The sequence below is a fragment of the Macrotis lagotis genome, chromosome 5, assembly GCF_037893015.1.
Source record: "Macrotis lagotis isolate mMagLag1 chromosome 5, bilby.v1.9.chrom.fasta, whole genome shotgun sequence".
In the NCBI taxonomy this organism is placed as follows: Eukaryota; Metazoa; Chordata; class Mammalia; order Peramelemorphia; family Peramelidae; genus Macrotis; species Macrotis lagotis.
In genome coordinates this window covers 270,006,011-270,018,633 of record NC_133662.1, presented here as the reverse complement: position 1 = coordinate 270,018,633, position 12,623 = coordinate 270,006,011, and the positions used below count along the sequence as shown (strand labels likewise).

Sequence of the window (12,623 nt, the reverse complement as noted above, 5' to 3'; positions counted from 1 at the left end):
CAGATCTTTCCTCAGTGTCCAAAGGCCTCTCTGTCTGTCCCCCTATGATAACTTGAGCTGAAAAAATGATTCACTGTGGTTTTTTTTCTTTTCCTCATCAGTACTTGTTCTGGTGAGTTTTCTAGATCTGTTTGGAGGAATCTGATGGATGGAGGTGGGTTTTGTTATACTTCCTGCTAGTCTGCCATCCTGGCCTTACCTTTCATTTCTATGTTTTTTTTCCCCTAAGTACAACTCTATGAGTTTAGGAATGTGGGTCTTAGCTATATTTTACAAATGAGTCTCAGAGGGGTGAACTTGACACACATTTAGAGTGAGCAGTAATCTCTAGCCACCAAGTCTTTTCTAACCCAAGTTACTTTCCAACTCTGCCTTTACTACCTTGTACTTGTGAAAAAGGTTCCTTTTAGCAGCATTTTTTTCCTTGATGTCTCTTCTTAGATCATAATGAAGTCAAAAAAGGAAAGAGTATTTCAACAGGCAGGGAGGTGAATAGGGACAGCATTGTTTCTTTTGTATAGGTAAAGCCTCCTTTTTATTTATTTATTTACTTGTCTATTTATTTATTTGTTTGTTTATTTATTTATTTTTGTTTTTTTTTGTTTTTGCAAGGCAATGGGATTAAGTGGCTTGCTCAAGGCCACAGGGCTAGGTAATTATTAAGTGTCTGAGGCCCCATTTGGACTCAGGTACTCCTGACTCCAAGGCCAGTGCTCTATCCCTTGCGCCACCTAGCTGCCCCAAGCCTCCTTTTTTATAACCTGAGAATAGCTGAATTGCATTCAGCATCATAGAAAAAGAGACCTAGCTCATTTTGGCATTCATTGAGAGTGTGTTCCTCCAGGCTTAGGACACCAAAAAACATGGACCATCGAAAATTCATTTAGAAAGATTCTTTTCTGTTAATTTAAAATATCTATCTTACTTTTTGAGCTGGGACCTTTGTTTTGTTTTTATATCATTGTTGCTTCTTTCTTTTTTATCTTGTTGTTTGTTTGTTTTTAAATATAGTTCAATGAAATGTAATGGGGCTTGATGTAAAAGATGACATTTGCCCAAACCTTTTTGGTTCCCACATTCATTCTGAAATGTATCTCCTCAACCAACCAGCCTTCCCTTGCGGCAAAGACTAGACACAATTAAACAAATCAATCAACGAAGTGATCAGGTTAGGTAATGTATTCAGTATTTCACTCCCAGAGTCTCCCACCTCTGATGAAGGGAAGGGGGCACATTGGCTCAAGGTTCCTCTAGGGTCAACTTTGGTCATTGGTATTGCATATCTGAAGGTTTGCAGTGATACACCTGCAGGTACACCTGCAGATCCTGCCTGGGCCAGGTGAGGCTCATGTAGGAGGTTGCATGAGCCTTGCCTGGCCCAGGAGAGTCCTGCAGGTGTAGCTAATTCTCTTTGTCAATGACCACAAATACTTCTCCTCTCTGGAATTCTATTTGAGGAAAAAGTCCAGGAAAACCAGCTCTCTTCCCACCCCTGGCGTTGTCTGGACCTCATTGTGTCCCACATGAAGGGCACCCTCCTTCCCCTTCTTCCCCCCAGGTTTTCATGTGTTGTTTTCCCCCAAAAAGTGTGAGCAACTTGAGGGCAGTAATTGTCTTTTGTGTGTGTGTGTGTGTGTGTGTGTGTGTTTTGTTTGTTTGTTTTTAGGTTTTTGCAAGGCAGCGGGGTAAAGTGGCTTGCCCAAGGCCGCACAGCTAGGTCATTGTTAAGTGTCTGAGGCCACATTTGAACTCAGGTCCTCCTGACTCCAGGGCCGGTGCTCTATCCAATACGCCACCTAGCCACCCCTATCTTTTTTGTTTTTTAAAAATCCCCAGTGTGTATTAGATAATGTTCAGCATATAGTAGGTGCTTCATAAATATTGATTGACTGACTAATTGCAATTAGGGAGGCTTACTAAAGAGAAGGTCATTAGATCCATTTTCTTTTGCCACAGATGTCTAAACTGGTGATTGGAGAAATGCTGCAGATAACATTTAGTTCATTTTTAGCAGAGCTTTTGATAAAATCCCTTGTGTTCTTGAGGACCAGAGGTGTGGGGTTGAAGATATTCGAGTCAGCTGAATGCTGGATTCAAAGAATTCTCATTAAGAGTCAATGTCAGGGCTGGCTGGGTGGCACAGGGCACCAGCCCTGGAGTCAGGAGGACCTGAGTTCAAATCCGACCTCAGACACTTAACAATGACCTAGCTGTGCGGCCTTGGGCAAGCCACTTAACCCCGCTGCCTTGCAAAACCCTAAAAAAAAAGTCAATGTCAACTTGACTAGAAGTCTCTAGTAGAGTGCCTCAGGGATCAACATTCTTGACCTTGAATCATTTAACAGTTTTGTCAATGTTCTTGGCTAAGACTATTTAACTTTCTTGGCAATGACTTGGTTAAAGGCAATGAGCTTAGATCAGTTTATATCTTAGACAGTTATTCACTGGGTTAGTCACTCTCTCTCTGCCCTAGTTTCCTTATCTGTAAAATGGAAATAATAATAATAACACCTACCTCATGGAGCTGTGAACATCAAAGGTAAGACATTTTACAAATCTTTTTTTATTTTTTTAGTTTTTGCAAGGCAGCGGGGTTAATTAAGTAGGTTGCCCAAGGCCACCCAACTAGGTCAGTGTTAAGTGTCTGAGGTCGGATTTGAACTCAGGTCCTCCTGACTCCAGGGCCGGTGCTCTATCCACTGCGCCACCTAGCTGCCCCCATTTTACAAATCTTAAAGAATCATATAAAAACTAGATATAATTACCATCACTGTTATTTCTATTCAATTTATAGATGAAATGAAGCACCAGGTGATGTAATCTGAGTCAAAAAAGACCTTTGCAGCATAAACATTGGACTAAATGAAACCAAGGTTGTATAAGAGGAATGAACAAAATCTTTTCTTTAATTTTTTTAAAAAATGGCTTCCTAATTATGAGATCAGAAAGTGTTGATTTCATAGTAGGTTGACTGATAAACATGAGGCAGGAAGGAAGCAAGCGTGAATTCAGACTGCCCTGGTTAAGAGGGTCTTAAGGAGGGCATGGATATAAGGTTCCAGGTGGTCTATACGTGGCCCAGTATGTCCAGTTCTGAGTACCATGTTTCTGGATGACCATGGATCATGGAGAGCTCCAGAGAGGGAGACAATTAGAAGGTCCTTAAATGACTTTGACATTATCCTGTTGGAATTGCCTTCACAGACGATGGGGAAGATGATCCTAGAGAAGATGTAGGGAGATGTGACAGGTGCCATAGGAAAGTACACCCTGAGAAAGAAGAATGAGCTGTTTTGCTACTGGCTTCCAGAAGGCAGACCTAGGAACCGAGGATAGATACTCAGGAATCAGTAGATTTAGGGTTGAAGGTGAGATTTTCTAATAATGAGAACTATTGAAAACTAGGGCAGGATCCCTTAGGAGACAGTCGTGGCTCTGCACTAGAAGTCTTGAAGCAAGGTTGGAGGTCAGTTGTCAGATGGGGCATGTTAAGAATCCTTCCAACTCTGGAATTCATTATGATTCTGTGGTTCTGATATTGTTATGCAAGACTCTGCCAATGGAGATCAAGTTAACGTACATCCCACCCAGCTCTGAGAGTTGGCATGGTGTTAAACTGTCTTTCTATCATTTACGGAGGAAGCTGGCGAAGTCTGAAAGACTGGAGGGGCTGTAATCTTTGTCAGTGAAAGGAGTTTCTACATCCGGGAATTAGGGTTTATTCAAGGTGATACCTATTCATAAATGGTTCTAAATTGCCAAAGGGTTTTCCCCCAAAAACCAGGGTGTGTTAAGTAATTTTACATATGGGGGAAATTGAGACCAGGAGGTCAGTGATTTGTTCACTGTCACACAGCTAGTATGTGACGCTTAATATTCAAACCCCTATATTTCGTGATTCCATGACCAACCCTCTTTGCCCTACCCCATGATTTGGACAAATAGCAATGTGGTGACTGGGAACAAGTCCCTAACATCAGCTTTGTTGCTCATTTCCTCCCCCCTCTATGGGAATCAAGTAGAAAACGGCAGCCAGGATATAAGAGGCAGCGCTGTCTAGTGACTAGGGGCACTGGTCTTGACCTCCAAGTCCCACCACCAACACTCACTAATTGTGTGAACTGGAACCAACATTTCAATTTTTCTGAGCCTCAGTTTTCACATCTGCAAGATGGGGGTACAGTTGGAATGAGAATCCTCCATGCTCCCTTCCTGGGCTGCTGGGTCACACATGAATGTGAGCACACCCTGATCCCCTCCTCCCCCATCTCCTCCACCTCATATTTGTCAGACAACCTGCTATGGAATCAATGCTTTCTGATCTCATAGCTAGAAAGTCAATTTATTTAAACCCAAATGTGATCCTGCGAACACTAGAAATAGTTGAAGGTCAGATCAGCCTCTTCTGTTGCTATCGCTTCTTGACTGACTGCAGCTCTATCCTTTGGTCTGGGGTCTGATTTTATTAGCCTGAGAGCAACTCAAGGGCTAGTCCTCTATTTTGCCTTTCTTTTTCTCTCCAGCAGCAGGTGGCAAATCCTTGATAAATGCTCACTGATGGACTGATGGTGACCACCAGGCCCAACATACATAAATCACACCAGAAGTGGCCCATGCTGCCTTGGCTCACTTCCTTTTCCCCTTTGCTTTTAAATGAAGGCCATGAGGAACGTTGAAGAGCATCTTTTTTAAGCAAAAAATAAAACATAATGTTTTTGATTTTTTTTCCTGGAAAATGGATTGAGCAAGTATTCCATGCTAAAGGAGACAATGGTCTGATTTATGTTTCTGGCATTCAAAAAAAGTACCCCAATAAACCTAATCCCATTTCAGAAACTAAACAGAGCCAAGTTCCCTTGCCGGAGAGCCAAGTCATAGCCAGTGCTCCAGGCAAGAATACATCCAAGGACATGGCGGCCTTTGCCTCAGGAGGAGGGTGAAGGCTGGGCTGAGTCAAGCATGTCCCCTCATAGCAGTCTGGCTCCCAGGAGGCCTCAGGATTGCATGGAGACCTTGGCCCTGGCCAACATTAGCTCTGGCATTGCCAACAAGGTCTGGACTCTCTGGAAGTCTAGGAAGGCCTAGAGATGGTCAGATGTGCCACTCGAGCTGGATGCCATGGCTGGTCTGAGATAAGATGAGGCCCACTTTGCAGGTCCTCTTTCCTAGCTTACTTTTTTCCTTCTTTAATGGTTCCAGTTAAGAGTGTACCCAAGGATGCCCCTTTACTCTCCCCCTTCATAAGATCAGAGATGGAGAGCTGGGAGGAGTCTCATGGGGCGCTGATGCCAGTCATATCATTGGATAGATAAGGAATGAAGTGACTTAACCAAGGTCACACAGTGGGTGAATGTCACAGATTAGAAGCAGCATTTCCTTGGGAGGTTTTAGTTCACATCCTGCTTCCTGAGGTTTAGGGACCCAAACACAATCCTTTAAACTTTCATTGTACCCCTCTAGGCTGGTCCTCCCCAGCTGGAAAAATGGGTCCCCAGAACAGTAGCTATTTCTCCCTTCAGGGTTCCAGGGCTAACTTTGGCTGCCAGACTCTTACATCTGTGTCTACTCATGTTTCGACACCACCTTTGGCCAGCCTTCATTAATTTTGGAAATTCTCATCCTTGATTACTAAAATGCATCCAGATTTCCCCACAAATCAAAGGCAAAGTTAGCTGGAGTCCACATTTCCTAATACCTCTCCTTTTGACTTCTTTCAGACCTCCTAGGACCAAGGGAGGTCATTGATTAGGGACTGCAAGGTGCTGTTTAGTTAGGATTTCCTTTCCTTTCAAGTTTCAGCTTAGGGACTTGGGCGCCTTTGATTCCCAAGTTAGAAGGATCAGATAGATACTGTCATCCGATCTCATATTTGATATGAATGTAAAGGGTTTCTATGGTGGTGGTGGGCTTTAGAAGAACAGAAACCTTAGCAAGCTTAGTTCAGGGGTCAAGGAAGGGAGAAGAGTTAATAGTAAGGATATAAATAGCCAGGATATAAATAATTTTATTGCCCACTGTTTACATGAACACAAACTCATATCCTTGGTTAGTTTACCACAAGCTCCTTGGCACAGTCTGATTCTCCAAGAAAGCAGTCACTGCCACCCTGCCACCCCCACCCCCCCAGCTTGCCTTTGGCCACATCTAGCTTTCATTAAACGCTTGTACATTAATAATAGCTCCTGGGTCCATTAAGCTCACAAAAGCTTTCCTCATAACAACCCTTCCAATAGAAGGGTTGTAATCTCCATTTTACTAATGAGGAAGCTGAAGTTCAAGGAGATGGGATAATTTGCCTTCACTGCTCAACAGGGATCCAGTGGTGTTAGGACTTGGCTCTGGGTCTCCCAACCCAGAATTTGGCTCAATCCTCTCTGCCAGGGGGCCTCTCCTTGTCCCCTTCCTCATTTCTCCCTTCTTCTTCCTCCTCACCCCTCATCTGTCAGATGAAGGGGGTTGGACTTGTTGGCACAGGAAATTCCTTCTACCTCCAGGTCTCTGATCCCAGGATCCTATGACAGAGTGTCTCAAAGGGGTACCTGAGAATCCTTCTGAAAGCCCCATTGTGAAGCATTATGGGAGGACAGCCTACCAGCCTGCATACCTTTACTGGCCCATCTCTGCCAGGCAGAAGCCAGGGGATGATTATCTAGCTGGGTAGACTGATCAGCTCCACTGAGAGGAGCAGCAGGAGGAAGAAGAAGAAGAAGAAAGAAAGAGAGGGCAGACTCCAACAATCCACTGGGATCTGAGGCTGGGGTGGTTTCATCTTCTCTCTCTTGTCCCCTCCTGGTTCTCAGGTCTTGAGAGTTTGGCAGGACCTCCTTTGACATGTCTGGGACTTTGGGGCTGTGGGCAAAGTCATACCTCATGGGGATCCTGGCCACACCCAGAAAGAATTCCCCATTTGAAATCAGTTTTGATTCTCCAATGGGCTATCATCCCCAGCTAGGTTCTCCAAAGGACTAGTTTCTCATTGAACAGATTGCATTGCATATGGCGCCCCCAGGAACAGACAATTGCTTAGATCTCTGTAATTGCCAATCCTCCTTCCTTCTTCCTTTGGCTCATGTATGTAGAATCTTGTGCTGGTAAATATTTCAACTGACCCAAGAGACCCTGAACACCAGCAGTCCAACATAACTGGACTACAAAAGCCCGATGGGAAAGAACCAGAGAACTTCCTCTAATAGCTATCTTCAAGGTCAAGGTCAAGGATGGCTCTAAGATGGAGAAACTGGGGGCTGGGTGAGGAGAAGAATCAGAGCAAGCTGCTTCAAAGTGTGCAAAGCAAAGGTCAGACTTGTTAATCTTTTTCCCCCAAATTAGCTTATGGATATAACTAATAGCAATTATACAAAGGTATCTGGGGAGGGGTAGAATATATGGTGGGGCAGATTCCAGGCTTCCATGAGCTCAGTTTCCAAGAAATATGCTAGGAATGGCCACATCATTCTCAGGGGACTCAGGGCACTTTAGAAGGTGAAAGGTCCTAAGAGGTTCCTTCCAAGGATTCCTTCCAGGCAGCCTGTCAGTGACTGCCACAAGCATTTATTAAGTGCCTACTATGCACCCTTCATTGAGAGATCAAAAGGAAACATACTCTGCCCTCAATGAGTTTACATTTTATCTGTTAGTCAGCAAGCATTAATGAAATGCTTCCTGTATACTGGGCACTGTATTGGCCTTGAGTTATAGAGACCAAGGGAAATAGTGCCTGCCCTCAAAGAGCTTCCTGTCTACTTTAGGATACCCTGGTGTGCAAATAAGTCATTACAAGAGACATACAATGAAAATGTTTTCTGGAAGAACTCCAGAGATGAGAAATTTCTTCTACCTTGGAATAGTTTTTTCCCTGTTATCTCTGCAGGATGTGTGACAAGGACAGGTAAAGATTAGACCACACAAAGGGACTTCAAGAGGAGGGGCAGAGAACTTGAAGTAAGAAATGACATTCATGAATCAATTAAATTAAGTTACCTCACTTTTTATATTGCTTTAGAGTTTGCAAAATTCTTTTCAAATGTTATCTTCCTTTATCCTCAGAAGAACCCTAGGAGGTAGGTGCTGTTATTATTTCTATTTTAGATGAGAAAACTGAGACAGAGGTTAAGTGATTGAGCCTGGGATTTGAACCCAGGCTTTTCCAACAGCGGGTCCGGTGCCCCCTCCACCAATGAGCTCCATTTAGCTGCCCACTTTCAGGCAGGAGGCAGAGGGGAGGCGGTCTTGTTGAATCCCTCAAGTTTTTTTGGAATTCCTCCATTCCCAGACTCCACTGAGGCCTTTCTCAAGCTCTGAACTTCCAGCCCCTTCCCAGCGGGGGTTTCCTTCTATCTCTGGGGGTGTTGCATGGATCTACTTATTTCCATGTCATCTCCCTGTTAGAATGTGAGCTCCTGGAAGGCAGGGCCTGCTTCCACTTGGTCTTTGTGTCATACTCAGCACCCCACAAATAGGAGAAAAGGATTTCCACCTGCCAGGAATGGGGAGCGGCCCACTCTGCCAACTCTAAGTTTAAGCCCACCCTCTCCTGTGGACTCTCTATATACTTGTGGGACAGTGTCAGACTTTGGGAGGAGAGGGGTGGAGAGAGTGATGCTTTTCTAAAAACTTACTAAGTCTGGATGATTAAATGATATCATCTGGTAGCCAATGATGGAAGCCCACTGTGGGACATCAGGATGCCAATCCCCCCACCCCTGTGGCTGGCCCTGGAGCCGTTGAGTGCTCAGGCCACGGTGGACGGTACAAAGGGAGGCTTGGGTGGTTGACTCCAGAATCTGTCTCCTTTTGAATGAACAAATGACATGATTGCCAAGATCACCAAGGTGACCAGGAGATGATAAACTGCGTGGCTTCTTTATTGTTACTGGCAAGAGAAGCAGTATACACAGCAAAATTGCAGTCTCTTAGCTTGTTAAAAATATCTCAATAAATAAAACAAATAAGCAACATATACATTGAAATAGAAAATACCAAAAAAAGAACTGGCGAGCTGAGCAAGTTGGGGAGGCTTGAGAAAGGGGAGGAGCAGCTGAGAGTTTGAATTCCAGGCTTACTTGAAATCATCATGCAAGAATCATGGGAGGAGAAAGGGCCAGGGGTGGGGGTGGGGGCAACCACTTCTTCTGAGAGCCTTGGTCCAGTTTAAACAGAACTGTACAAGAATTCATCTTTCTTTCATTAAAAAAATATACATTAAAAAAAGAACACAGTAAAAGGAAAAACAATTCCCAAACCAAGATTTCTCTTATATGTGTTCCTGAATCTCAAGATGTTCAGAAAACAAAACAAAACACGCCCAACCCAGAACAACATACATCCACGACAAGCAACGGGAACAGCAAGGACGACCAGGACACATAGATTGGCGTTGGGGAAATGTCCCTCAGGAGAGATGTTGAAAAGCTTTCGAAGACTGCTTAGCTTCAGGGCTGTTTTTCCACTCAGTCTCATTGCTCTGTGGGAGCTCAGAGCTGCGAGGTCAAGAAAGGCCTTATGGACCAGATTCCTTGAGGTTGTTAAGGTTTCAGAAGTTATGAACTCGGAGATGTCCCAATTCCACTTCACCTTCAAACACGTTGGACAATCTATAACACGAAGGAACAAGAACAAAACATTTAAAATCTTTATGAATTTTACTTGGGGGGGACATTGAAGGCAATGTCCTGCAAGTCACTTGCAGGGACAACTCACAGCCCCTCATATCAGGAAGAGCCTTCAAAGACTGTGGCTTCCTCGACCTGCCGAGGGATCATGTGCCCTTTGGGGGAAGAACCACCATGAGAGGGAACCCCCTGCTCATTGCCCTGGGTTATGCACTTGTTAGGGAGGTTTCTCTTTTGCCAAGTCTAATGTCCCTTTTTTTGGCTGCCATCATTTTTCCTGGTCCTGACCTTTGGGATCAGATCCTCTATGTAATAGTCTTCTTTAAAATAAATTTTTATTGCAGTAAGTCTAATTGTTGGTATTAATCTAAGCATTGAACACCCCCCCCCCCCAGCACTGGAAAGACCCTGCTTATGCATTTCCAACTATAAAACAAACTGATTGCTGAAGGAGAGGGGACTCCCCCTTCTAGGCCTCTCTTCCCAACTTCCCTGACCCTGCAATGTAGGAGCTACCAGGGTTTAATTTCTGTCTTTCAAGCCCCTTTCCCTGCTGACTTTTGGGGTGATTTTCCTCACTGCCTGAAGCTTAACTATCAGCAGAGAGAGAGGCCTTAAGATGTTCAGCAATAATTCAAGTCAGCCTCTGACACTGAGTTGTGTTTTCCTTGGCAACAGGGATGTTGGAGAAGGCCCACTGGGGTGATCCTAGCCGTCCTACAGCCAAGTGATTTGATTTGAATTTGGGTCTGGAAGAGGGGGTGTGTGTGAATAAAAATACACTTGAATTCTAACCATGAGCTCAGTTTGAATTCTAGTTGGGTGAGGGGGAGAGGGATGAGGGAACCAAAGGGCCAGGATACTGTTGGGGAGCGGGGTCCTCAGAGAACTGAGGAATGCTGCGTCAAAGCTGCTGCATGTGATCTATGATGGCATCTCTCCAGATTCTGCCTTGGGTAACCTGTGGGAGGTTAGAAGGAAGACCTTCCCTCTATCCCCCCATTTTCCTTCTGTTCCTAGCCCAGGGTGGGGGCAGTATTGAATCATTATATAGGCTTTCATTTCCTTTATACATCACTTTTCTAAGATCCAGGGCACTTTGCTCACTACTCCATCCTGCAAAGGAGGAAGGGAGGATTAGAATTATCATTCCTAGTTTACTCTCAGAGAGGTCAAGTATCTTGTCCAGAGTCAAACAGCCCTAAGAAGCTGGGGGATGGTGAATCTTCTGCTGAAGGGTTCAAGATCTCAAGGGAGCCAGCTGATCAGAGACCATCCATCCTACCCCTCATTCTACAGAAAAGGAAACTGAAGGTGTGACAAGCCCAAGGTCACTCCTGGCCTAGGTGTTACATATTCAGCCTTAAGTATCAAAGGAAAGGATTTCTGAGAGAAGAAAGGATGAGCCCCATCCCTTGAAGCCCCAGATTCTGTCAGCCTGGGGGTTGGGGCCTACCACTCCTGGAGATTTGGCCATGGGACTGTCCCCTGCCACCTGGACTCCAGAGTGGGGTCACCTCCAGTCATTCCTTGAAGGCACTTGGAATAGTTTCCCTGAATTTTCAGACAAGCCCAAGCTATGGTGGGTTAGGGGCTGACTTGGGAGCTGCAGGAGCAGGGGGATATCCGCTCTTACACACTTGCTGCGTCAGCTGGATCCAGCCTTCCTCTCCTGTAAAAGGAGGGTGTTGGTGGAGGGGTTCCCCAAGGCTCTGTCCAGCTCCAAATGCTCAAAGTGCCTTCATTCTGCACACAGATACAGTGATGACAGTGCCAAAGACAGAGAAAGGAGAGATGGGGGAAGGAGAAAGGGGAAGAGGGGGGCTCAGAGATAGAGAGAGAGACAGACAAGCAGATAGAGACAGACAGAGATAGAAAGAAGAGAGATAGGGTGGGGAGGGAGAGATAGAGAGGGGTAGAGACAGACAGATAGACAAAGAGCCTGCTCTCAAGGAGGTGTTCTCGTTGCAGGGAGAGCCCGGTTATTTGGGCACAGAGTGTCTACATAGGAATTGCAGAAGGGAGGTAGCATTAGTGGGCAGGCTGGTGTGGGAGGAGGCACCTGGGTTGGGTGGAAGCTGGGATCCTGCCCTTCCCACACATTCCCCCCATTGACTAGTCCGAGCCACCTGGCAATTTTCTCACTCCCCTAGCTCGCTCTCTAGCCCCCAACCCAGCCCCGAAGACAGTTAGCTGGCCCAGTGGCATTGGATGCCCATCACATGAGTCTTGGGCTCAGCCACAGCGGTGGAACTGAGTCCCTGGCCCGACTCCACTTGGAAGTTTGCAATGAAGTTTCTCCTCAACCTTTGCGTCCCCAGGCTGTGTAAATCCCAATTCCTTGAGCCTTGCCTCACAAGGCCAATTTCCCAATCCTTGAAATAGTTTCATTGCTCTTTGAACCTTTTCCAAGTCCTCTGGAGTCAGATTCCATGGGCCCTGGCCAAGAAGAGGGGTTATGCATTATGTCCCCACTCACACTAGACTAACTCGATTAAGCTTTTCTACTGTTACACAGACCAGAAATGGAGAGAGAGAGGAGATTTGCAGTATTAAATGGTCCCCGTTTATTACCCGACCTGGGTAAGAATTCTCCTCTGGACAGTTGAGCAGCAACAGATCCTGAAGGGGCCAAGCTCCCAGAGGAGTTCACTGGCCTCCGTCTCCCCTCCCCCAGCCTGTGGGGGGCTCTGGGCCCTGTTCAGGCACTATCTGGCTAGGGGGGCCTGGGCACATCCCCTATCCTCATCTGAATGTGGGGAGACCAGAGAGGATTGGGACTGTCTAGAACGCTGTCTAGAACACCGTGTAGAACTCTGTCTAGAACAGTGGAGAAGCCTAGGGTTTTGTTGGCAGCTCTGCAGGAGAAAGGCAGGAATGTGGAGGAGACTGAGAGAAAGGGAGTGTGAACAGGAGACGACCTGGCCTTTTTCACTGCTAGGAGCAACAAAACTCTAGGATAGTCCACAGGATGATGGAGGGGGGGGAGCTGCATTAATGGAAGGTTAAGGG

The 12,623-nt window shown here is 45.6% G+C and overlaps 1 protein-coding gene and 1 long non-coding RNA gene across 2 annotated transcripts in view; one reads left to right on the top strand and one right to left on the bottom strand.

The window, feature by feature from the left end:
• Positions 1-3,566: 3,566 nt before the first annotated feature.
• On the top strand, positions 3,567-7,991 carry LOC141489132 (uncharacterized). The gene is made up of 3 exons (XR_012468906.1): positions 3,567-3,727; positions 7,080-7,296; positions 7,749-7,991. It is a non-coding gene; the product is annotated as an uncharacterized LOC141489132 (long non-coding RNA).
• TWIST2 (twist family bHLH transcription factor 2) overlaps positions 4,615-12,623 on the bottom strand; it is a 70,969-nt gene continuing 62,960 nt past the window's right edge. Inside the window, exon 2 of the mRNA XM_074189837.1 lies at positions 4,615-9,593. The gene's annotated coding sequence lies outside the window, so the exon portion shown is untranslated. The remainder of the gene's footprint in view (positions 9,594-12,623) is intronic.